The sequence below is a fragment of the Oncorhynchus gorbuscha genome, linkage group LG01 (genome assembly GCF_021184085.1).
Source record: "Oncorhynchus gorbuscha isolate QuinsamMale2020 ecotype Even-year linkage group LG01, OgorEven_v1.0, whole genome shotgun sequence".
Lineage (NCBI taxonomy): Eukaryota > Metazoa > Chordata > Actinopteri > Salmoniformes > Salmonidae > Oncorhynchus > Oncorhynchus gorbuscha.
This window is the reverse complement of record NC_060173.1, coordinates 112,173,226-112,197,455: the sequence shown is the minus strand read 5'-3', so window position 1 is coordinate 112,197,455 and position 24,230 is coordinate 112,173,226. Positions and strand designations below refer to the sequence as shown.

The following is a 24,230-nucleotide window of genomic DNA, read 5'->3' as shown; positions in this document are numbered from 1 at the left end:
TGTGTAATGTAATAACCTGACTGGCTAACTTCATCCAGGGTGGGAGAAGAGATGCAGTTATGGGGGAGGGGTATTGGTTTTGGGCCTCTGTGTCAGCCTAATGGTTAGAGCGTTGGACTAATAACCGGAAGGTTGCAAGTTCAAACCCCCGAGCTGACAAGGTACAAATCTGTCGTTCTGCCCCTGAACAGGCAGTTAACACACTGTTCCTAGGCCGTCATTGAAAATAAGAATTTGTTCTTAACTGACTTGCCTAGTTAAATAAAGGTTTTTAAAAAAATAAATAATAATGTCTGTCCTTGTCCCCCACCCCTTCTGTCCCACCCTGTCCTAGTGAGAGCCCAGTGACAATACTGCCATATGCCAGGTTGAGGAAGTGCAGGGACTCCTGTGCACTGCAGTGCTCAACAGCTGTGGATACATGCGCCTAACAAAGCACTGCAAGCTGTTTACTGACTATACACTGGGAGCCGGGCAGAGCTCTCCATCTGGACTCATTACAATGTTTACTTAAAGCACATCTGCTAATGAAAGCCTAACTAATAATGTATTTAATTTAGACCAATCTTTTTTTTTCAATGACCTTCAAATCAGCGACAAAAATAGTTTGAAGTAAATATGTCTGTCTGTCTCTCTCTTAGTTCTACCTCCACCACAGTGTGGGTGTGACAGGCCCCCTGAGAGGAGGCCCAGGGTATGTGATCATGATTGAGTCACATCATTACTGTGTGAATTCAGAGCAAAAATAGTCCAAGACAACATATGGCTTCACTTGACCTGACAATATGTCATTATTGTGGATATTTTCTCAGTCTCAACGTTCATAAACACTCATTTAAGTCTTTAGGAAAACATCTGTTTTTTTTTTAATGGAAATAATTTTGCTAAGTAGTGCACTACATAGTAGGGAATAGGTTGCCATTTTGGACATGGAGAGCGTCCTCTTGTTAGGGAGGATTCCACCTGTCACTAAACCAAGGTGGAACATAACCCATAAAGCGGCAGACACAGTGGATACTCTGTGGGGTCAGGGGTCATGCTGGGTGACGTGATGTGGACTTGGTGTCCCGGGACTTCCCTTGATATGCACGGTTTTTTTTTTTTTTCCTCGAACCCCCAGTCGATGAATCTCACTGGACTCCTGTGAGCAGCATGAAACCAGATAACGGGAGAAAATTAACATATACTGTGGTTAAAAACAACGGGTCACTGCCAGTGAGGTAGTGGTTAAAAACAACAGGTCACCCACTGCCAGTGAGGTAGTGGTTAAAAACAACGGGGCACTGCCAGTGAGGTAGTGGTTAAAAACAACAGGTCACCCACTGCCAGTGAGGTAGTGGTTAAAAACAACGGGGCACTGCCAGTGAGGTAGTGGTTAAAACGACGGGTCACTGCCAGTGAGGTAGTGGTTAAAAACAACAGGTCACCCACTGCCAGTGAGGTAGTGGTTAAAAACAACGGGGCACTGCCAGTGAGGTAGTGGTTAAAACGACGGGTCACTGCCAGTGAGGTAGTGGTTAAAAACAACAGGTCACCCACTGCCAGTGAGGTAGTGGTTAAAAACGACGGGTCACCCACTGCCAGTGAGGTAGTGGTTAAAAACAACAGGTCACCCACTGCCAGTGAGGTAGTGGTTAAAAACGACGGGTCACCCACTGCCAGTGAGGTAGTGGTTAAAAACGACGGGTGGGTAAGCGCTGATCGCCTTTCTCAGTGAGCTAAGTAATGCTCTCTATACTTTCAAAGCATTTTTCCGCAATATGTGTGTATATGTCACGCAAAATAAATAAACTGCGGTTTAGATGCTCTTCTCTACACCACTGGTCATCACCAGCCCAAAGGCTGCTAGGAATGTTAGTGTCATTTTAAGTAACACAATAAAACACAACCAATGTCAGGCTATCGTTTTAAAAAACATTCTTCTATGAGAACCTTTTTATTTCTGTGACACGTGCGCCCCTGTGTTTTCCCCCTAGGAACCCTTGGTGTGGTTACCGAGGTAACGATGAAGATCAGACCAATCCCAGAGTACCAGAAGTACGGCTCGGTGGTCTTCCCTAACTTTGAGGCAGGCGTGGCCTGCTTACGAGAGGTTGCCAAGCAGGTCAATTACATTTCCATCTTGTGTTTGTACAGTCTGGTCTTTCCTCTTGAAGACCTCCTGTATACTGACAACATTTAGTTCACATCTATCCAATCACATGAAAAAGTGACGTGTAGTTGTGATCGTTAATCTTTTGGTTATATGACAGTATGTAAAGTAGCTAAACTATGCAAATCAATGATATATTGTAGTGTTCAAACAAAGTGGTTGGGTTGTGATTGGCAGAGCCCTCATTCTGGGAAGGGATGATAATGAAGCGTGTCCCGCTCTGATTGGGTAGTGCTGATGCCGCAGTCATCGATGACTGCATGCGTATGGTTTATGCAGCTCCGATCCAATGGGTTAATCCTGTGGTTTAGCTTAACACACAATGAAGGAATCGACCATTTTGAGGACTGGCTTGTCATGGACGTATCCACACACTACCAGGAATATCTACTTGTGCCTCGAGGTTGTGTATCAACTGTTATTTAGAAAGGTAATGCAGATCAAAACTGCACGACAACGGTGTGTGGGATGGGGAAATGTTTACAATGTTTAACACATGCTCCTGAATGAGTTGTTGTTTTTCTCTCTCCCAGTGGTGTACACCGGCTTCCATCCGGCTCATGGATAACAAACTGTTTCATTTCGGTAAGTCAACATCGTCCTGAACCATTCGATCTCTGTAAAGGAACCGTTTGATACAGAGCCTTCAGAAAGTATTCACACCCCTTATTCCACATTTTGTTTTGTTACAGCCTGAATTCAAAAGTGATTAAATTGTTGTTTTTTTCTCACGCCATCTACACACAATACCCCGCAATGACAAAGTTTAAACATGTTTTTAAAAATGTTTGCAAATGAAATGCAGAAATATCTCATTTACATATGTATTCACACCCCTGAGTCAATACATGTTAGAATCACCTTTGGCAGTGATTACAGCTGTGAGTCTTTCTGGGTATGTCTCTAAGAGCTTTGCACACATTGCTTGGACAATATTTGTACATTATATATATGTTTTTGAATTGTTCAACCTCTTGTAAAATTGGTTGTTGGTTATTGCTAGACAGCCATTTTCCAGTCTTGCCATAGATATTCAAGTGGATTTAAGTCAACTGTAACTAGGCCACCCAGGAACATTCAATGTCCTCTTGTTAAGCAACTCCAGTGTAGATTTGGCCTTGTGTTTTAGGTTATTGTCCTGCTGAGAGGTGAATTTGTCTCCCAGTGTCTGTTGGAAAGCAGACTGAACCGGGTTTTCCTCTAGGATTTTGCCTGTGCTTAGCTCTATTCCATTTTATTTTTATCCTGAAAAACTCCCTAGTCGTTGCTGATGACAAGCATACCCATAAACTGCAGCCAACACCATTCTTGGAAATATGAAGTGATACTCAGTGACGTGTTGGATTTGCCCCAAACATAAAGCTTTGTATTCAGGACATAAAGTTGATTTCTTTGAAGTTTTACTTTAGTGCCTTCTTGGTTTCCTTCTTCTCCGGCAACTTAATTAGGAAGGACAACTGTATCTTAGTAGTGACTGGGTGTATTGATACATCAGTCAAAGTGTAATTAATAACGTCACCATGCTCAAAGGGAAATTCAATGTTTACTTTTTAAAATAAATTTGAACCATCTACCAATAGGTTACCTTCTTTGCAAGGCCTTGGACAACCTCCCTGGTCTTTGTGGTTGAATCTGTGTTAGAAAGTCACTGTTTGACTGAGGGACCTTTCAGATAATTGTATGTGTGTGAGGTACAGAGATGGGAGAGTTATTCAAAAATCACTTATTGCACACAGTGAGTTTAAGCAACTTAACTGACTTGTTAAGCACATTGTTACTCCTGAATTTATTTAGACTTTCGAGGTTCCCGAGTGGCGCTGTGGTTTAAGGCACTGTATCTCAGTGCTGGAGGCGTCACTACATACCCTGGTTCGATCCCGGGTATCGCAACCGGCCGTGAGTCCCTTAGGCCCAGCATCGTCCGGGTTAGGGGAGGGTTTGACCGTGGTATGCCGTCGTTGTAAATAAGAATTTGTTCTTAACTGACTTGCCTCTTTAAATAAATAATATATAAAAAGACTTCCCATAACCAAGGGGTTGAATACTTATTGACTTAAGATATTTCAGCTTTTAATTTTTTGTTAATTTGTAAACCTTTTGGGAAAACTTAATTCCACTTTGACATTATGGGGTATTGTGTGGAGGCCAGTGATGACAAATCCAGGGGAGTGAATACACAGAGCCTTCAGAAAGCATCTTTGTATCACATGGGAGCTCAGAAGTGAAGCCATACTCTGACTGCTCTCTGGCTCTCCCCACTAACCTGTGCTTGGGACTGACCTTATTTTCATTTCTGATTCCTTCCCTCTGCTGTTTTTTGTGTGCGTCTCTTTACCCAACTGGAATCCAATTGAGAAAAGACCACTGCATTGGCAGCGTTTCTTCACAATGCTTTTTTCTTCAGCCCTCTGCTGCGTTACTCCGCCCTCTGCTGCGTTACTCCGCCCTCTGCTGCGTTACTCCGCCCTCTGCTGCGTTACTCCGCCCTCTGCTGCGTTACTCCGCCCTCTGTTGCGTTACTCCGCCCTCTGTTGCGTTACTCCGCCCTCTGATGCATTACTCCGCCCTCTGATGCATTACTCCGCCCTCTGATGCATTACTCCGCCCTCTGATGCATTGCATTGAGTTGAATTGATTGTTATTTCCCCAGTGGAGTAGCTAGCTGCACGTACGACTTGTGGATAGAAGCCCGATAGAAAAATGACTGGGGGAACAATTTAAGCAGTTGTTATATTGAAGTTTTACAAAAATAGTTTCTTGAGGTCTGGTGGAAGGAATCAGGCGTAGGTGCCAGACATCTTTTTAAAGTTCTTCAGTCCCCTGGGATCTCATTACGCTCCCTATATTCCCACTTCTTAGCTTTAAGCAGGCAAGAGGAAGCTATTCAGATTTCTCACTAATATCTTAACCTCAGTCAGGGCTCTATGATAGGACACCTTCTTGGGCTTATTAGTGCCTTGTCTTCCCTTTTTTTGAATCACCCTGTCTGCTGAGTGAAGGGGCCTGCTGAGTGAAGGGGTCTGCTGTATTTCAGAATGGGACAAGTAGTATAAAATACAGGGCCACGTATCTCAATATGCTTGTCAGATGAGAATGGCAATTAAATGTGCATTAAAGAGAGCGGGAAAAATGGACCCCCTATTTGTATAATCACCCTCTCTTTCTGGTCACTGAGTATTTCATTAAAGAGTGATGGCTGCAGGACACCTAAATATCCACAATCGGATTTAGAATGGAAACAATGAGGAAATGAAGTGATGAAGAGACTGAAACAGAGGGGAAGGAATGAAGTGTTGAGACTCAGGCCTCTACCCTGCTGTGAAGGGTTGAGACTCAGGCCTCGACCCTGCTGTGAAGGGTTGAGACTCAGGCCTCGACCCTGCTGTGAAGGGTTGAGACTCAGGCCTCGACCCTGCCGCGAAGGGTTGAGACTCAGGCCTCGACCCTGCCGCGAAGGGTTGAGACTCAGGCCTCGACCCTGCCGCGAAGGGTTGAGACTCAGGCCTCGACCCTGCCGCGAAGGGTTGAGACTCAGGCCTCGACCCTGCCGCGAAGGGTTGAGACTCAGGCCTCGACCCTGCCGAGAAGGGTTGAGACTCAGGCCTCGACCCTGCCGAGAAGGGTTGAGACTCAGGCCTCGACCCTGCCGAGAAGGGTTGAGACTCAGGCCTCGACCCTGCCGAGAAGGGTTGAGACTCAGGCCTCGACCCTGCCGAGAAGGGTTGAGACTCTGGACTCTACCCTGCCGAGAAGGGTTGAGACTCTGGACTCTACCCTGCCGCGAAGGGTTGAGACTCTGGACTCTACCCTGCCGCGAAGGGTTGAGACTCTGGACTCTACCCTGCTGCGAAGGGTTGAGACTCTGGACTCTACCCTGCTGCGAAGGGTTGAGACTCTGGACTCTACCCTGCTGTGATTGATAACCATCCCATCAACTCCAGACCCTCATTTTTGCTTGTCCATGTCCTTTTTCCTGTGTCCGATCAGAAACAAACCAGAGGACGACTGATGTAGCCATGTCAAGCCCCCCCATTGGAAAGCTGCTGATGTATTGTCCCTGTTGCAGCCGGCCTACTGGTTACTTGTCAAGTTATTCACGTTACCATTCATTTTCCTCCGTTTTTTATTTTTTTTATCCCAAACCCAAATAAATATGACTGCTGCCCTGTTGGGAGTCCTGGAGGAAATGGGTGGGAGATGGGTGGGCTCAGATGAGACCAAATGTGTGAATAACCGACATCGGTGGTTTCTTTCAACTGTATTGTCCAAAAGACAGAGGTCCACTTGGCTTTGAGTTGAGGGACTTGACCCTCTCTCTCTCTCTCTCTCTTTCTGTTTCCACAGGTCATGCCCTGAAACCTCAAGTGTCGTCCATTTTCACACATTTTGTTGAAGGGTTAAAGAAGTTCTACATCACCAAGGTAAGGCGTTCTTAATGCGTCGGCGTGAATCTTAACTCCTCCTCTTTATGTAATTTCAATTTTTTGGGAAAAAGTGTTAAAGAAATGGTTATTTCCCTGTTTACCCCAGTTGAAAGGTTTCGACCCCCACCAGTTGGTGGTTGCCACCCTTCTGTTTGAAGGGGACCGCGAGAGGGTCCTGCAGCATGAAAAACAAGTGTATGACATCGCAGCAACATTTGGGTAAGTTGGTGGAAATAGGTGATCTATCAGCTGGAGAGGGATTCTCCATTCAACATGTCTTCTACTTAAGGTTCAACAGCAACAAACCTGCGTTCCTCTTTGACTTTCCCGGTATGTTCAATGCTCTTGCACACGTGGAATTTCAGGAAACTCTTTTGCCCTTCGTAACAACCCTGTAGACGACTGAAAGGCAAAACGAATCAATGTGTGTGTGTGTGTGTGTGTGTGTGTGTGTGTGTGTGTGTGTGTGTGTGTGATGTAGAAGTGTTGTCCCAAAGGAGTCCGTGAGTAGGGACTTGGTAGTGAAGCTGTGCTGCGAAGCCCCTGTCTGAGGTGCCTGAGGGCTTCTGCGCTGGGCTGGGCCCCAAACCGCCAGGAGCCACACAGTTCCACACCACTACAGAAGAATCCGATCATACTGTAGCAACTCACTCCCTCCTTCCCTGGACACACCATCCTAGTTTCAAGTTTTATTAGTCATATGTACAGGATACACGTGGGGTACACCGTCCAACGGGATACACGTGGGGTACACCGTCCAACGGGATACACGTGGGGTACACCGTCCAACGGGATACACGTGGGGTACACCGTCCAACGGGATACACGTGGGGTACACCGTCCAACGGGATACACGTGGGGTACACCGTCCAACGGGATACACGTGGGGTACACCGTCCAACGGGATACACGTGGGGTACACCGTCCAACGGGATACACGTGGGGTACACCGTCCAACGGGATACACGTGGGGTACACCGTCCAACGGGATACACGTGGGGTACACCGTCCAACGGGATACACGTGGGGTACACCGTCCAACGGGATACACGTGGGGTACACCGTCCAACGGGATACACGTGGGGTACACCGTCCAACGGGATACACGTGGGGTACACCGTCCAACGGGATACACGTGGGGTACACCGTCCAACGGGATACACGTGGGGTACACCGTCCAACGGGATACACGTGGGGTACACTGTCCAATGAAATACTTCCTTCAGGTTCCTCCTCGACAATGCAACAACAACAACAATAATAAATAATCAAATATCAGAACATAAAGTAAATGTCTCAGTAGAATAAACATTATTAACATCACTATAATACAGGAAGGCACATTTTACAGTCCAATATTTCCACGTATCAGGAAAGGGGGGATTGTGCAGTGGTAGTATTTGGAGGGGACCAAGTCATCATAAACAAACCTTTAATTAAAACGCCACCTAATGACAAATTCCATTCTATTGTTGGTGAGCCTATGGATTTTGTAAGTTCCTGGCCCAGTGCACAGCTTCCAGTCCGTTCCTCAGGTCACAGGCTTAGTGCCCTTCAGGCAATATCCCTAAACAATTCATGAGTTTAATCATTGATAAGGCCTCAACTACCAGGCGGTGCATTTTATTTATTTTCTCCATTTATTTCAAGTCAACCATCGCCTGTCGAGCGCCTGTGATAGATGGGCTGGGTCTTGAAAGGGATATTTCTGTTTGTTTTTAAGAAACAAGGGGAAAAGAACAGCTAAATCAATAGTGATTTCCTAATGAGCACTTCCTGATTTTAGTATTGGATTAACATTTGATTACCCGTGGCGGGTGATGGATGTGTGGGTGACTTGTAGGCATATTATGTACGGAGATCCAATCATTGACCTGTGCATTGGGGAAGTGACGGACACCACCGGCATCTGTGGTCCGAGGGAGTTGACCGGGCCAGAGAGGAATCTGTTTTTAAATATGAACCCTGTTATCTGTTTCCAGGGGCCTGGCAGCTGGAGAGGACAATGGGCAGAGAGGCTACATACTGACCTTTGTCATCGCTTACCTCCGGGTGGGTCATATCTCCCCCTCTGTTCTTTCCCCTCGTCTCAAATCAAATTGTATTGGACACATACACATGGTTAGCAGATGTTATTGCGAGTGTAGTGACATGCTTATGTAAATCTTATGTAAATCAATCTCCCCTCTCCTCCTTCTCCCCCTCTGTTCCCACTTGTTCTCCTCCTCCTCTGTTCCCACTTGTTCTCCTCCTCCTCTGTTCCCACGTGTTCTCCTCCTCCTCTGTTCCCACGTGTTCTCCTCCTCCTCTGTTCCCACGTGTTCTCCTCCTCCTCTGTTCCCACGTGTTCTCCTCCTCCTCTGTTCCCACGTGTTCTCCTCCTCCTCTGTTCCCACGTGTTCTCCTCCTCCTCTGTTCCCACGTGTTCTCCTCCTCCTCTGTTCCCACGTGTTCTCCTCCTCCTCTGTTCCCACGTGTTCTCCTCCTCCTCTGTTCCCACGTGTTCTCCTCCTCCTCTGTTCCCACGTGTTCTCCTCCTCCTCTGTTCCCACGTGTTCTCCTCCTCCTCTGTTCCCACGTGTTCTCCTCCTCCTCTGTTCCCACGTGTTCTCCTCCTCCTCTGTTCCCACGTGTTCTCCTCCTCCTCTGTTCCCACGTGTTCTCCTCCTCCTCTGTTCCCACGTGTTCTCCTCCTCCTCTGTTCCCACGTGTTCTCCTCCTCCTCTGTTCCCACGTGTTCTCCTCCTCCTCTGTTCCCACGTGTTCTCCTCCTCCTCTGTTCCCACGTGTTCTCCTCCTCCTCTGTTCCCACGTGTTCTCCTCCTCCTCTGTTCCCACGCGTTGTTCTCCTCCTCCTCTGTTCCCACGCGTTGTCCTCCTCCTCCTCTGTTGTCCTCCTCCTCCTCTGTTGTCCTCCTCCTCCTCTGTTCCCACGCGTTGTCCTCCTCCTCCTCTGTTGTCCTCCTCCTCCTCTGTTCCCACGTGTTCTCCCCTCTTCTCCCAGTGTCCAGAGATGGAAAGAACACATACACTGTATCACATCCGGCCATGATTGGGAGTCCCATAGGGCGACGCACAATTGTCCCAGCATCGTTAGGGTTTAGCCGGTTTAGGCAATCATTGTAAATAAGAATTTGTTCTTAATTGATTTGCCTAGTTAAAATAAAAGGTTAACTAAACAAAGGCTGCAGAATGTGACCTCTGAGATATCTGACCTCTCCGTGTCAGTCAGGGATGTCATGTTGTCATCCTCGCTATCATGGCACGAGTAATTGCCTCAGTGAAAATCGCAGTTAAAAAAAAAAAATTGTTAAAAAAATTGTGAATCACTATTTAGTTACTTTAATTTTTTTCACATTGTCCCCTTTAAAATAATAATAATAATCCAAATGGTACAGAAATATTTGTTTATTTGTTATTGTCTTTTATCAACAGGACTTGGGGGACGGACTACTGTGATGGACTACTGTGTGATGGACTACTGTGATGGATGGACTACTGTGACGGACTACTGTGTGATGGACTACTGTGTGATGGACTACTGTGTGATGGACTACTGTGTGATGGACTACTGTGATGGATGGACTACTGTGATGGATGGACTACTGTGATGGATGGACTACTGTGATGGACTACTGTGTGATGGACTACTGTGTGATGGACTACTGTGATGGATGGACTACTGTGACGGACTACTGTGATGGATGGACTACTGTGATGGACTACTGTGATGGATGGACTACTGTGACGGACTACTGTGATGGATGGACTACTGTGATGGACTACTGTGATGGATGGACTACTGTGATGGACGGACTACTGTGTGATGGACTACTGTGTGATGGACTACTGTGTGATGGACTACTGTGTGATGGACTACTGTGATGGATGGACTACTGTGTGATGGACTACTGTGATGGATGGACTACTGTGTGATGGACTACTGTGTGATGGACTACTGTGTGATGGACTACTGTGATGGATGGACTACTGTGATGGATGGACTACTGTGATGGATGGACTACTGTGTGATGGACTACTGTGTGATGGACTACTGATGGATGGACTACTGTGTGATGGACTACTGTGTGATGGACTACTGTGTGATGGACTACTGTGTGATGGACTACTGTGTGATGGACTACTGTGATGGATGGACTACTGTGATGGATGGACTACTGTGTGATGGACTACTGTGTGATGGACTACTGTGTGATGGACTACTGTGATGGATGGACTACTGTGATGGATGGACTACTGTGATGGACTACTGTGTGATGGACTACTGTGATGGATGGACTACTGTGATGGACTACTGTGATGGACTACTGTGTGATGGACTACTGTGTGATGGACTACTGTGTGATGGACTACTGTGTGATGGACTACTGTGATGGATGGACTACTGTGTGATGGACTACTGTGATGGATGGACTACTGTGATGGATGGACTACTGTGATGGATGGACTACTGTGTGATGGACTACTGTGTGATGGACTACTGTGATGGATGGACTACTGTGATGGATGGACTACTGTGATGGACTACTGTGTGATGGACTACTGTGATGGATGGACTACTGTGATGGACTACTGTGATGGACTACTGTGTGATGGACTACTGTGTGATGGACTACTGTGTGATGGACTACTGTGTGATGGACTACTGTGATGGATGGACTACTGTGTGATGGACTACTGTGATGGATGGACTACTGTGATGGATGGACTACTGTGATGGATGGACTACTGTGTGATGGACTACTGTGTGATGGACGACTGTGATGGATGGACTACTGTGTGATGGACTACTGTGATGGATGGACTACTGTGTGATGGACTACTGTGTGATGGACTACTGTGATGGATGGACTACTGTGATGGATGGACTACTGTGTGATGGACTACTGTGATGGATGGACTACTGTGTGATGGACTACTGTGTGATGGACTACTGTGATGGATGGACTACTGTGTGATGGACTACTGTGTGGTCGCAGAATCCTTTGAGACATCGGTGCCTTGGGACAGGTAAAGTTGAACCTTCTTTTGTAAATGAACAAGTATCTCTGATGGTGTGACACTTCTACATCACACACACACACACACACACACCTGCTTTCTCCCTCCATTAAATGGTTGTGTGTGTGGGAAGGAAGACTGCCTGACACTACTGGAGGAGAGAGGGATGGAGTGACACAGCCAGTAGGAACAGGAATCTCCAACATTATTGGGTCAGCCTGTTCATTTGGTGTAAAACCCTTGTCGTTAGAAAACCACAGCTCTTCCCACACATGAGGACGCCCCACCCCCACCCCCCACCCCCTCTCTTCCACACTCAGACACCAACACAGGCATGCTCAGTGTTCCGCTGTGTAGACTGCCTGAGGGGGGAGCTAGGGATCAGGCGTGCAGACCAGCATTACCCCTCCTCCTCCGTCTCTCCACACTCTGCTGCACATGCCTAGAGGAGAGTGAGCCAGTCTCTCACAGTTACCTAGCACTGCTGCAGTCTCCATCATGCAGTCTACCTAGCACTGCTGCGGTCTCCATCATGCAGTCTACCTAGCACTGCTGCGGTCTCCATCATGCAGTCTACCTAGCACTGCTGCGGTCTCCATCATGCAGTCTACCTAGCACTGCTGCGGTCTCCATCATGCAGTCTACCTAGCACTGCTGCAGTCTCTATCATGCAGTCTACCTAGCACTGCTGCAGTCTCCATCATGCAGTCTACCTAGCACTGCTGCAGTCTCTATCATGCAGTCTACCTAGCACTGCTGCGGTCTCCATCATGCAGTCTACCTAGCACTGCTGCGGTCTCCACTTGTCTGTCAATGTACTCCACTGTTCATGGCCAGAGGTCACCTTTTCTCAAACTGAGACAGCTCAGCGTCTCCTGTTATACTGTGTTAAATCATGGTGTTGCGGAGCCTATTCCCTATTTATAGTGCCCTACTTTTGACGAGGGCCTATAGCACTCTGTAGGGAGTAGGGTGTCATGTGTGAAGCAGACATGGCTTTCATCACGTCTTCATGATGTTTCCTGTGCTGTCTTGTCTTCAGGGTATTATCTTCATGATATGTTTCCTGTGCTGTCTTGTCTTCAGGGTATTATCTTCATGATATGTTTCCTGTGCTGTCTTGTCTTCAGGGTATTATCTTCATGATATGTTTCCTGTGCTGTCTTGTCTTCAGGGTATTATCTTCATGATATGTTTCCTGTGCTGTCTTGTCTTCAGGGTATCATCTTCATGATGTTTCCTGTGCTGTCTTGTCTTCAGGGTATCATCTTCATGATATGTTTCCTGTGCTGTCTTGTCTTCAGGGTATTATCTTCATGATGTTTCCTGTGTTGTCTTGTCTTCAGGGTATTATCTTCATGATATGTTTCCTGTGCTGTCTTCAGGGTATTATCTTCATGATATGTTTCCTGTGCTGTCTTGTCTTCAGGGTATTATCTTCATGATATGTTTCCTGTGCTGTCTTCAGGGTATTATCTTCATGATATGTTTCCTGTGCTGTCTTGTCTTCAGGGTATTATCTTCATGATATGTTTCCTGTGCTGTCTTGTCTTCAGGGTATTATCTTCATGATATGTTTCCTGTGCTGTCTTCAGGGTATCATCTTCATGATATGTTTCCTGTGCTGTCTTCAGGGTATTATCTTCATGATATGTTTCCTGTGCTGTCTTGTCTTCAGGGTATTATCTTCATGATATGTGTCCTGTGCTGTCTTGTCTTCAGGGTATTATCTTCATGATATGTTTCCTGTGCTGTCTTGTCTTCAGGGTATTATCTTCATGATATGTTTCCTGTGCTGTCTTCAGGGTATTATCTTCATGATATGTATCCTGTGCTGTCTTCAGGGTATTATCTTCATGATATGTTTCCTGTGCTGTCTTCAGGGTATTATCTTCATGATATGTTTCCTGTGCTGTCTTCAGGGTATTATCTTCATGATATGTTTCCTGTGCTGTCTTCAGGGTATTATCTTCATGATATGTTTCCTGTGCTGTCTTCAGGGTATTATCTTCATGATATGTTTCCTGTGCTGTCTTCAGGGTATTATCTTCATGATATGTTTCCTGTGCTGTCTTCAGGGTATTATCTTCATGATATGTTTCCTGTGCTGTCTTCAGGGTATTATCTTCATGATATGTTTCCTGTGCTGTCTTCAGGGTATTATCTTCATGATATGTTTCCTGTGCTGTCTTCAGGGTATTATCTTCATGATATGTTTCCTGTGCTGTCTTCAGGGTATTATCTTCATGATATGTTTCCTGTGCTGTCTTCAGGGTATTATCTTCATGATATGTTTCCTGTGCTGTCTTGTCTTCAGGGTATTATCTTCATGATATGTTTCCTGTGCTGTCTTCAGGGTATTGGACCTTTGCCAGAATGTCAAGGAGAGAATTATCAGAGAGTGTGAAGAAAGAGGAGTCCAGTTTCAACCGTTGACCTCATGCAGGTACATTTAGCACCTGTCTCTGTTCCTTGCTAAAACATACTTGCTGGCATTGTGGAGGTCATCTCTGCATAACCTCTATGTAATGTCTGTGTCCAGCTAGATGAGTCAACGACTGTAGGTCGTGCGTGCGTGCGGGGGACTGTAGGTCGTGCGTGCGTGCGTGCGGGGGACTGTAGGTCGTGCGTGCGTGCGTGCGGGGGACTGTAGGTCGTGCGTGCGTGCGTGCGGGGGACTGTAGGTCGTGCGTGCGTGCGGGGGACTGTAGGTCGTGCGTGCGTGCGGGGGACTGTAGGTCGTGCGTGCGTGCGTGCAGGGGACTGTAGGTCGTGCGTGCGTGCGTGCAGGGGACTGTAGGTCGTGCGTGCGTGCAGGGGACTGTAGGTCGTGCGTGCGGGCGGGGGACTGTAGGTCGTGCGTGCGGGCGGGGGACTGTAGGTCGTGCGTGCGGGCGGGGGACTGTAGGTCGTGCGTGCGGGCGGGGGACTGTAGGTCGTGCGTGGGACTGTAGGTCGTTCGTGCGTGCAGGGTACTTTAGGTCGTTTGAAGAAGAAAAATCTGCATTGGACCATTGTGGTTGATCCCATGACTCTCATCTAAGATGTGTTCTCTGCTATGAGTGGGCCTGTAGTGTGTGACCAGACAGGAGAGGAATCCTGGGACCTTCCTGTGTGACCTGGCAACACACAACATTTCCTGCTTCTTGCTCACTGGGGACAAATTAGGGCCCAACCTGATTATGCTTCAGCCATTCATTTCCCGCCTGCAGTCTTGTCAACAAGATAGATTTGTCCGTTTAACCTCTAGAAGCCGGCGCACCCGCTGAGTGATAGGCCAGGTCACTGGAACAACGGCTCTCCCTGCAACAAAAGGGACACGGAAAAGAAACAAGGAAATCACTTGTACACTGTTTCCATCCCTGAGACACAGTGTTGCATTATAAGGGTCTAGTTTCATGTTCAATGCAGACATTTTGACCCTGGTTAGAGAGAGCTATAGTAAATAATACACATGCCTACTAAGAAGGATACTAAGAAGGATACTAAGAAGGATACTAAGAAGGATGATATCAATCGATTTGCTAATGAAAAGGAAATCAAACGTGAATTATGTCACATTAGTCCTGCACTTCTTGGAAAAAGAAACAAATGGCCCCTTTAATTTGTTTTCATCTTTTGAACGTTGCAAAAAATTGTCACAGTAATTTATTATAGCTTCCTGTTGCATATTCATGTGAAAGGAACCATCTTTAAGCCAATCATGGACAGCCAGTGTGGAAGCATGTTGTAAATGTAGCTCAGAGGATCCAATCGGAGTGTACTGATGGCCGTTTCAATGTCCTGATAATGGGGCGTTATTCAAGGTGGCAGATCCAATGCACCTCTCCTCCGCTTCTCAGAAACCATGAGGGGGAATTGGGTTCAGAGGGAAAGCCCCGCCTCTCAGCTCAGTCTGCTTGCCCTCTGATTCAAATTATTATTATTTTTTTAATTGCATTAATTGTTACAAAATAGATTTTGGTTCAACAATTTTGACATTTCCCTATTTTTAAACTCGTGGAGATAAATTACAGAGGGACGAGTGATGGAAAAGCGTTAGCAACAAACCACAAGGTGAACAAGCCGATATTTTCTGTTGCGTATATCATGACGTTAAAACCCCTTTCTCCTGTCTTGCAGAGTGACTCAGACCTATGACTCTGGCGCATGTATATACTTCTACTTTGCCTTCAACTACAGAGGACTGGCGGATCCAGTACATGCATACGAACAAGTGGAGGTAAATCTACGGAGCACTCCACGCCTGTACTGCCTAACCACTCAGAGACACGCATTATATCTAACCTGAAACGTTACCCCTCAGGAGGGAAAATACACAACCATGGTTTTAAGGTGATGGTCATAGTTAAATAATGTGTTAATTGATGTATTTATTGATATTGTCCTTTCCCAGCATGCTGCCAGAGAGGAGATCCTAGCCAATGGAGGAAGCCTCTCGCACCACCATGGAGGTAGTCAAGTGAACATTCCTACGCCTAGCCACGCCCCTACGCCTAGCCACGCCCCTACGTCTAGCCATTTCATCTTTTTCCAAATTTCTTCATATCAAAACCTACAAATTCATAAAATTGACTTGCCTATTCACTTACGTAGATGGACGGCACGGAAGTGGTTTAAAGATCCCCTTAGATGGCACGGAAGTGGTTTAAAGATCCCCTTAGATGGCACGGAAGTGGTTTAAAGATCCCCTTAGATGGCACGGAAGTGGTTTAAAGATCCCCTTAGATGGCACGGAAGTGGTTTAAAGATCCCCTTAGATGGCACGCCAGTGGTTTAAAGATCCCCTTAGATGGCACGCCAGTGGTTTAAAGATCCCCTTAGATGGCACGCCAGTGGTTTAAAGATCCCCTTAGATGGCACGCCAGTGGTTTAAAGATCCCCTTAGATGGCACGCCAGTGGTTTAAAGTCTCGTGAAGGCACAGCAGTGGTTTAAAGTCTCGTGAAGGCACGCCAGTGGTTTAAAGTCTCGTGAAGGCACGCCAGTGGTTTAAAGTCTCGTGAAGGCACGCCAGTGGTTTAAAGTCTCGTGAAGGCACAGCAGTGGTTTAAAGTCTCATGAAGGCAGTCTGTTAGGCTCTGTGCTGCTGTATAGAAGTGAGCCAGTCTTTTTCTAAACCTCCTATTTTGGCTTGGAGATCTTCCATCGCTTCCTTCACACCTCCAAAGTTTCCCACAGTACAGAGAAATGGCTCTTTGTTCATCTCAACACGGGCCAAATGAAACGTGAGCAGGGGAGGGAGTGTGAAGCAACTATCAGGGCAAACCCTAATGGCTGCCTCATCTATATTGCCAGGCGCCTTGTCTGTTTTCATACATCACTTCAGGCTATTCGTCACGCCTGCCAGAAACAGCACGCAGTGAATCAGCTGCGAAATGAAATCACCATTTCTCCTGAAGGTGGATAAGGTTAAAAATGAACAGATTGCTAATATAAGAAGGCAGTGGGCCAGGGTAAATGATGTTGCTGTTATCACCCAGTATTTACTGCCCTCCAAATAGTGGGTCACCACCCAACCAGCCAGCCAGCCAGCCACCCACCCAGGGCTGAGTAGGAGGGTGTGCAGCCGGGAGGAGGGGATATTGATGCAGCTCCTGGGTGTGAGGCCCGCTCTGTAATTGTGATTAATAACAGCCTGCTATCTGGGCGCAGACAGGCGGTTTGTCTGCCCACAATCAACACATGACAAATGGAGCTCGTCTCACTGGGGTGTGTAGCAAAGAAAACCGATGTAGTCTGGGAAGGCAAGGTGGGAGGGGCCACCACAGGAAATATACATTATTTCAGGGTGTGCAGAGATAGTATTCCACCCCCTGATTCCATACATGTTAGAATCACCTTTGGAAGCGATTACAGCTGTGAGTCTTTCTGGGTAAGTCTCTCTAAGAGCTGTGAGTCTTTCTGGGTAAGTCTCTCTAAGAGCTGTGAGTCTTTCAGGGTAAGTCTCTCTAAGAGCTGTGAGTCTTTCTGGGTAAGTCTCTCTAAGAGCTGTGAGTCTTTCTGGGTAAGTCTCTCTAAGAGCTGTGAGTCTTTCTGGGTAAGTCTCTCTAAGAGCTGTGAGTCTTTCTGGGTAAGTCTCTCTAAGAGCTGTGAGTCTTTCTGGGTAAGTCTCTCTAAGAGCTGTGAGTCTTTCTGGGTAAGTCTCTCTAAGAGCTGTGAGTCTTTCTGGGTAAGTCTCTCTAAGAGCTGTGAGTCTTTCTGGGTAAGTCTCTCTAAGAGCTGTGAGTCTTTCTGGGTAAGTCTCTCTAAGAGCTGTGAGTCTTTCTGGGTAAGTCTCTCTAAGAGCTGTGAGTCTTTCTGGGTAAGTCTCTCTAAGAGCTGTGAGTCTTTCTGGGTAAGTCTCTCTAAGAGCTGTGAGTCTTTCTGGGTAAGTCTCTCTAAGAGCTGTGAGTCTTTCTGGGTAAGTCTCTCTAAGAGCTGTGAGTCTTTCTGGGTAAGTCTCTCTAAGAGCTGTGAGTCTTTCTGGGTAAGTCTCTCTAAGAGCTGTGAGTCTTTCTGGGTAAGTCTCTCTAAGAGCTGTGAGTCTTTCTGGGTAAGTCTCTCTAAGAGCTGTGAGTCTTTCTGGGTAAGTCTCTCTAAGAGCTGTGAGTCTTTCTGGGTAAGTCTCTCTAAGAGCTGTGAGTCTTTCTGGGTAAGTCTCTCTAAGAGCTGTGAGTCTTTCTGGGTAAGTCTCTAAGAGCTGTGAGTCTTTCTGGGTAAGTCTCTAAGAGCTGTGAGTCTTTCTGGGTAAGTCTCTAAGAGCTGTGAGTCTTTCTGGGTAAGTCTCTAAGAGCTGTGAGTCTTTCTGGGTAAGTCTCTAAGAGCTGTGAGTCTTTCTGGGTAAGTCTCTAAGAGCTGTGAGTCTTTCTGGGTAAGTCTCTCTAAGAGCTGTGAGTCTTTCTGGGTAAGTCTCTCTAAGAGCTGTGAGTCTTTCTGGGTAAGTCTCTCTAAGAGCTGTGAGTCTTTCTGGGTAAGTCTCTCTAAGAGCTGTGAGTCTTTCTGGGTAAGTCTCTCTAAGAGCTGTGAGTCTTTCTGGGTAAGTCTCTAAGAGCTGTGAGTCTTTCTGGGTAAGTCTCTAAGAGCTGTGAGTCTTTCTGGGTAAGTCTCTAAGAGCTGTGAGTCTTTCTGGGTAAGTCTCTAAGAGCTGTGAGTCTTTCTGGGTAAGTCTCTCTAAGAGCTTTGTACACCAATATTTACACATTATTATTTTTATATTGTTCAACCTCTTGTCAAATTGATTGTTGATCATTGCTAGACAGCCATTTTCCAGTCTTGCCATAGATATTTAAGTCAAAACTCTAACTAGGTCACTCAGGAACATTAAATTTGTCATTTTGTTAAGCAACTCGTGTAGATTTGGCCTTGTGTTTTAGGTTATTGTCCTGCCGAATGGTGAATTTGTCTCCCAGTGTCTGTTGGAAAGCAGACTGAACCAGGTTTTCCTCTAGGATTTTGCCTGTGCTTAGCTCTATTCCGTTTTATTTTTATCCTGAAAAACTCCCTAGTCCTTGCCGATGACAAGCATACATACCCATAAACTACAGCCAACACCATTCTTGGAAATATGAAGTGATGCTCAGTGACGTTGGATTTGCCCCAAACATAAAGCTTTGTATTCAGGACATAAAGTTGATTTCTTTGCCACATCGAGGCCTGTTTTGGAGTGTTTCACTCTGTCATTTAGGTTAGTATTGTGGAGTAACTACAATGTTGTTCATCTATCCTCCTCTTTTCTCTCATCACAGCCATTAAAATAACTGTTTTAATGTCACCATTGGAGTCATTGTGAAATCCCTGAGCGGTTTCCTACCTTTACAGGCTTCCTTCCTGACGTAGATGCCGGAATATTTGTAGTGACTGGGTGTATTGATACACCATCCAAAGTGTAATTAATAACTTCGCCATGCTCAAATGTATAGCTAAAAAAGAAATGCAGACATTGAATATCTCTTTGAGCGTTGTGAAGTTATTAATGACACTTTTGGATGGTTTATCAATACACCCAGTTACTACAAAGTAACAGGTGTCCTTCCTTCCTTCCATCTTCCTCAGGTGCCGGGGAGGAAGGAAACCGCTAAGGGATTTCACCATGAAGCCAATTGTGACTTTAAAACAGTTAGTTCTCCTATCACAGCCATTTAAAAACTCTGAGGATGGATCTACAACATTGTAATTACTCCACAATACTAACCTAATTGACGGAGTGAAAAAAGATAATCCTGTACAGAATAAAAGTATTCCAAAATGTGCTTCCTGTTTGCAATAAGGCAATATGTTAAACTGCTAAAAATGTGGCAAAGAAATTCATTTTTTGTTTGGGACAAACACTACACATCACTGAGTACCACTCGTCAAGGTTTTAAACATTTTTTAAAATTACTTTTACCCCCTTTTTCTCCCCAATTTTGTGATATCCAATTGGTAGTTACTCTTGTCTCATCACTGCAACTCCCATGCGGACTCGGGAGAGGCGAGGCTCGAGAGCCATGCTTCCTGACACACGACCCAACCAAGCTGCACTGCTTCTTGACACAATGCCCTCTTAACTAAGGAAGCGCCATACGCCTGGCGACCGTGTCAGCGTGCACGCACCCGGCCCGCCACAGGAGTTGCTAGAGCGCGTTGGGACAAGGACAAGGACATCCCTGCCGGCCAAACCATCCCCTAACCCGGACGACGCTGGGCTAATTGTGAGCCGCCCCATGGGTCTCCCGGTAGCGGCCGGCTGCGACAGAGCCTGAACTCGAACCAGGATCTCTAATGGCACAGCTAGCAACTGCGATGCAGTGCCTTATAGACCACTGCGCCACTCTGGAAACTCATATTCTCAAGCATGGCGATGGCTGCAGTAAGTTACTGCTATGCTTGTCATTGGCAAGGACTGACAAGTTTTATGCTGTTGGATGAAAAATAATAGAGCTACGGTGAACTCTACACTAGAGATGGTTACCAAGACATTTACATTTAAGTCATTTAGCAGACGCTCTTATCCAGAGCGACTTAAAAATTGGTGCATTCACCTTATGACATCCAGTGGAACAGCCACTTTACAATAGTGCATCTAAATATTTTAAGGGGGGGGGGTGAGAAGGATTACTTTATCCTATCCTAGGTATTCCTTAAAGAGGTGGGGTTTCAGGTGTCTCCGGAAGGTGGTGATTGACTCCGCTGTCCTGGCATTAAATCGCTTTGAAAATCTATGGCAAGACGTGAAAATGGCTGTCTAGTAATGACCAACCAACAACCAACTTGACAGGGTATTATGTGTAGATGGGTGGGGGGGGGGGGATGGACGGACGGACGATTGGACTCCATTTTGAATTCAAGCTGTTACACAACAAAATGTGGAATAAGGGGTACAAATAGTTTCTGAAGGCACTGTATGCTCTGTGTACTACCAAAGTATGTGTTCATGGCTCCTGCTCAAATTCATTCTGTTCTCAGGGCTGTTTTATAGAATAGTGTGCTGTTCTTAAAAACTGCGTGACCTTACGCTTGATCCTTAGCCAGACACTCAGCAAACAACACACTGCTGGCTTCCTACTCTTCAAAGATCCAATGTTTTGCTTTCAGATTGAATCTTGTTTCATCAACATTGTGTTTGCTCGTTATTTACTTACTAAATTAATTGTGTGTTATCTGACGAAAGGAATGAGGTTGCTGTGACCTTTTATTCACGATTTGGGGAGATGCAGGAGTCTATTGCCATTCTATAACTTGACAGTGGATTGAACATTTTCAATGCAGCATTTGTAAGTCCTAAACTCCTGGCCTCCAGACATCCTGTGGTCAGTGTTGGGTTCTTGGTGTTGACGGTGTCCCTCTCAGGGACCAGTGACAACCTGTCCCTCTCCCAGGGGCTCCAGACTCCCTGCATAGGTCCTGGCAGGACTGGGGCCTCTGGAATGTGTCTGTTTGTACAGCTGGTAAAGCAGAGCGCTGGTCTTGGTACCTTGCTGGGCACCCTGGCCAGGCCTGACCCATGCTGTTCCACCTCCATTGGCCCACGGCCAGAAGAGAGGTGTGTGTGTGGTGGGGGGGGGGGCAGCCCACTTGGACTTTTAGGGCTGTTTTATTCAGCCTGAGGGGAACAACACACCCACGGTGACATCTGTGGGAGGAGAATGGGCTTGGTGAACATGAGAGAGGGAAAGGCAGAGTCAGCCGGGGATCACGCAGAGCCTAATGAGTTTGATAGGCTGTTGGGCTCCATAAATCATGCCATGCAAAATATTTCTCCTCTCTGAATAAAGGCATTTATCACCCTCTGTTTATTCACTCACTCTAACAAGATGGATTGTCTCCCAGCAGCCACCTGGGCAATCGGGCGTGCTGATTTCGCCTCCTTGGTGTTTTTTTCTTTTTTTCTCTCTCTCTCCAGTTGGGAAACTTCGTAAGGAGTGGATGAAGGACAGCATCTCTAACATGGGCGTCGGGATGCTCAAGTCCGTTAAGGACTATGTGGACCCGGAAAACATTTTCGGCAACCGAAACCTCCTCTAATTTATTTACATGACATTTTTATAACAACCTCTTGGAATAATGGTTACTAAATATGACGAGCAGTATCAATGTCTTTCACCTTCGGGGTGACTTTGTTGTGCAGTCAACATCAGTCAGATGACTTGCCTTGCGTTACATTACTGCACTTAACATGCTGGGGCGGCAGGGTAGCCTAGTGGTTAGAGCGTTGGACTAGTAACCGGAAGGTTGCAAGTTCGAATCCCCGAGCTGACAAGGTAGAAATCTGTCGTTCTGCTCCTGAACAGGCAGTTAACCCACTGTTCCTAGGCCGTCATTGAAAATAAGAATTTGTTCTTAACTGACTTGCCTAGTAAAATAAATGCTGCAACAATAATGGTCTATGATTCATTTAGAAGCTCATTGCATCAGGTCCTCAGTAGTGTCCTCGTCCAGGATGATCTGGTGAATGAAGCCGTGTGTATCATACTGACAATGGTACTGTAAATGTGTACTGTTGATAATTTCAGTCACGTGTATACAACCACGCCGTAAGAATGGCCTATTGTACATGATGCAGGATAACATGTTGCCTACAATTTAATTGTTTCCTATAATTCTTGCCAATTTCATTAACTAGATTTTTTTTGGTAGATGTTTATTTTACCTGTGTTTTGGCAGTACTTTAGCAGGGAGTTCTAGATGAATGCTTTTTCTAAAGCTCTGTGCCTTTCTGAAGATGTATGTCTTCACCCTTTCACTTTCCTACAACACACACACACACACACACACACACACAGGAAGCTTGACTGGTTTGTTTATGGCGTCCTGTATGTTCCCTTATGTGTGTGTCCTTCATTCTAGATTTCCTGTTTCCAGTTGGTCTTTGCTTCTCCACTCAAGCCGTGTATTACTTATACTATTAATGATTACCGAGAGATGTGTGTTTTGTTTTTCCTACCTAAGAGGATTTATATTACGTTGGTAGTCGTGCCTCTTCTGAAAATGTTCCTCGGGGTTAAAATGTCCCTCAAACCCAAACGTTAAACTGTTTTATGAAGAAACTAGGATATGATGCGTATCAACTTATTTTTATTTATTTTAGATTTGACCTTGCATGGTTTTTGCCTGTCATACAGAGTTCAGTTTGTGGACAGAGACATAATGGCTTTTAGTGTGAACGTGTTACAGACGACTGAATCCCAATACCCATGTTTGTACCAAAGACTTTCAGCACAGCCCTTTCACTACTTTATATAGACCATTCAAACATCCTGGATGTGTAGGTCTGTACATTCCGTATAGTTAAATGTATGGGACGTTCATACAGTTAATACATGAACCTATATCCTGATGAAACTTTTTTTTCGATATGCAGATTTACAAATATCAAAAGATGTGTTCATATTTGTTACTTTAAATGTTACGTGTTCATGTCAAAGAAAAACATTTTCTTTAAATTCAATGACAATATTTTGTCACTACTTAAACCAGTTGCTTGTAGTTAGAGGTTGTATTTAGACAACAACGAAATGCATCCGACTGCATTTAAACCCTCCAACCCAAAAAGACCTGTGGTGTCGATGGTATCCTCAATGAAATGATCAAATATACAGACAACAAATTCCAATTGGCTATACTAAAACTCTTTAACATTATACTTAGCTCTGGCATCTTCCCCAATATTTGGAACCAAGGACTGATCACCCCAATCCACAAAAGTGGAGACAAATTTGACCCCAATAACTACCGTGGAATATGTGTCAACAGTAACCTTGGGAAAATCCTCTGCATTATTATTAACAGCAGACTTGTACATTTCCTCAATGAAAACAATGTACTGAGCAAATGTCAAATTGGCTTTTTACCAAATTACCGTACAACAGACCATGTATTCACCCTGCACACCCTAATTGACAACCAAACAAACCAAAACAAAGGCAAAGTCTTCTCATGCTTTGTTGATTTCAAAAAAGCCTTCGACTCAATCTGGCATGAGGGTCTAATATACAAACTGATGGAAAGTGGTGTTGGGGGTAAAACATATGACATTATAAAATCCATGTACACAAACAACAAGTGTGCGGTTAAAATTGGCAAAAAACACACATTTCTTCACACAGGGTTGTGGGGTTAGACAGGGATGCAGTTTAAGCCCCACCCTCTTCAACATATATATCAACGAATTGG

The 24,230-nt window shown here is 45.7% G+C and overlaps 1 pseudogene; it reads left to right on the top strand.

Annotated features, from left to right (window-relative positions):
- LOC124010945 overlaps positions 1-23,716 on the top strand; it is a 37,864-nt pseudogene extending 14,148 nt beyond the window's left edge.
- The last annotated feature ends 514 nt before the right edge of the window (positions 23,717-24,230 follow it).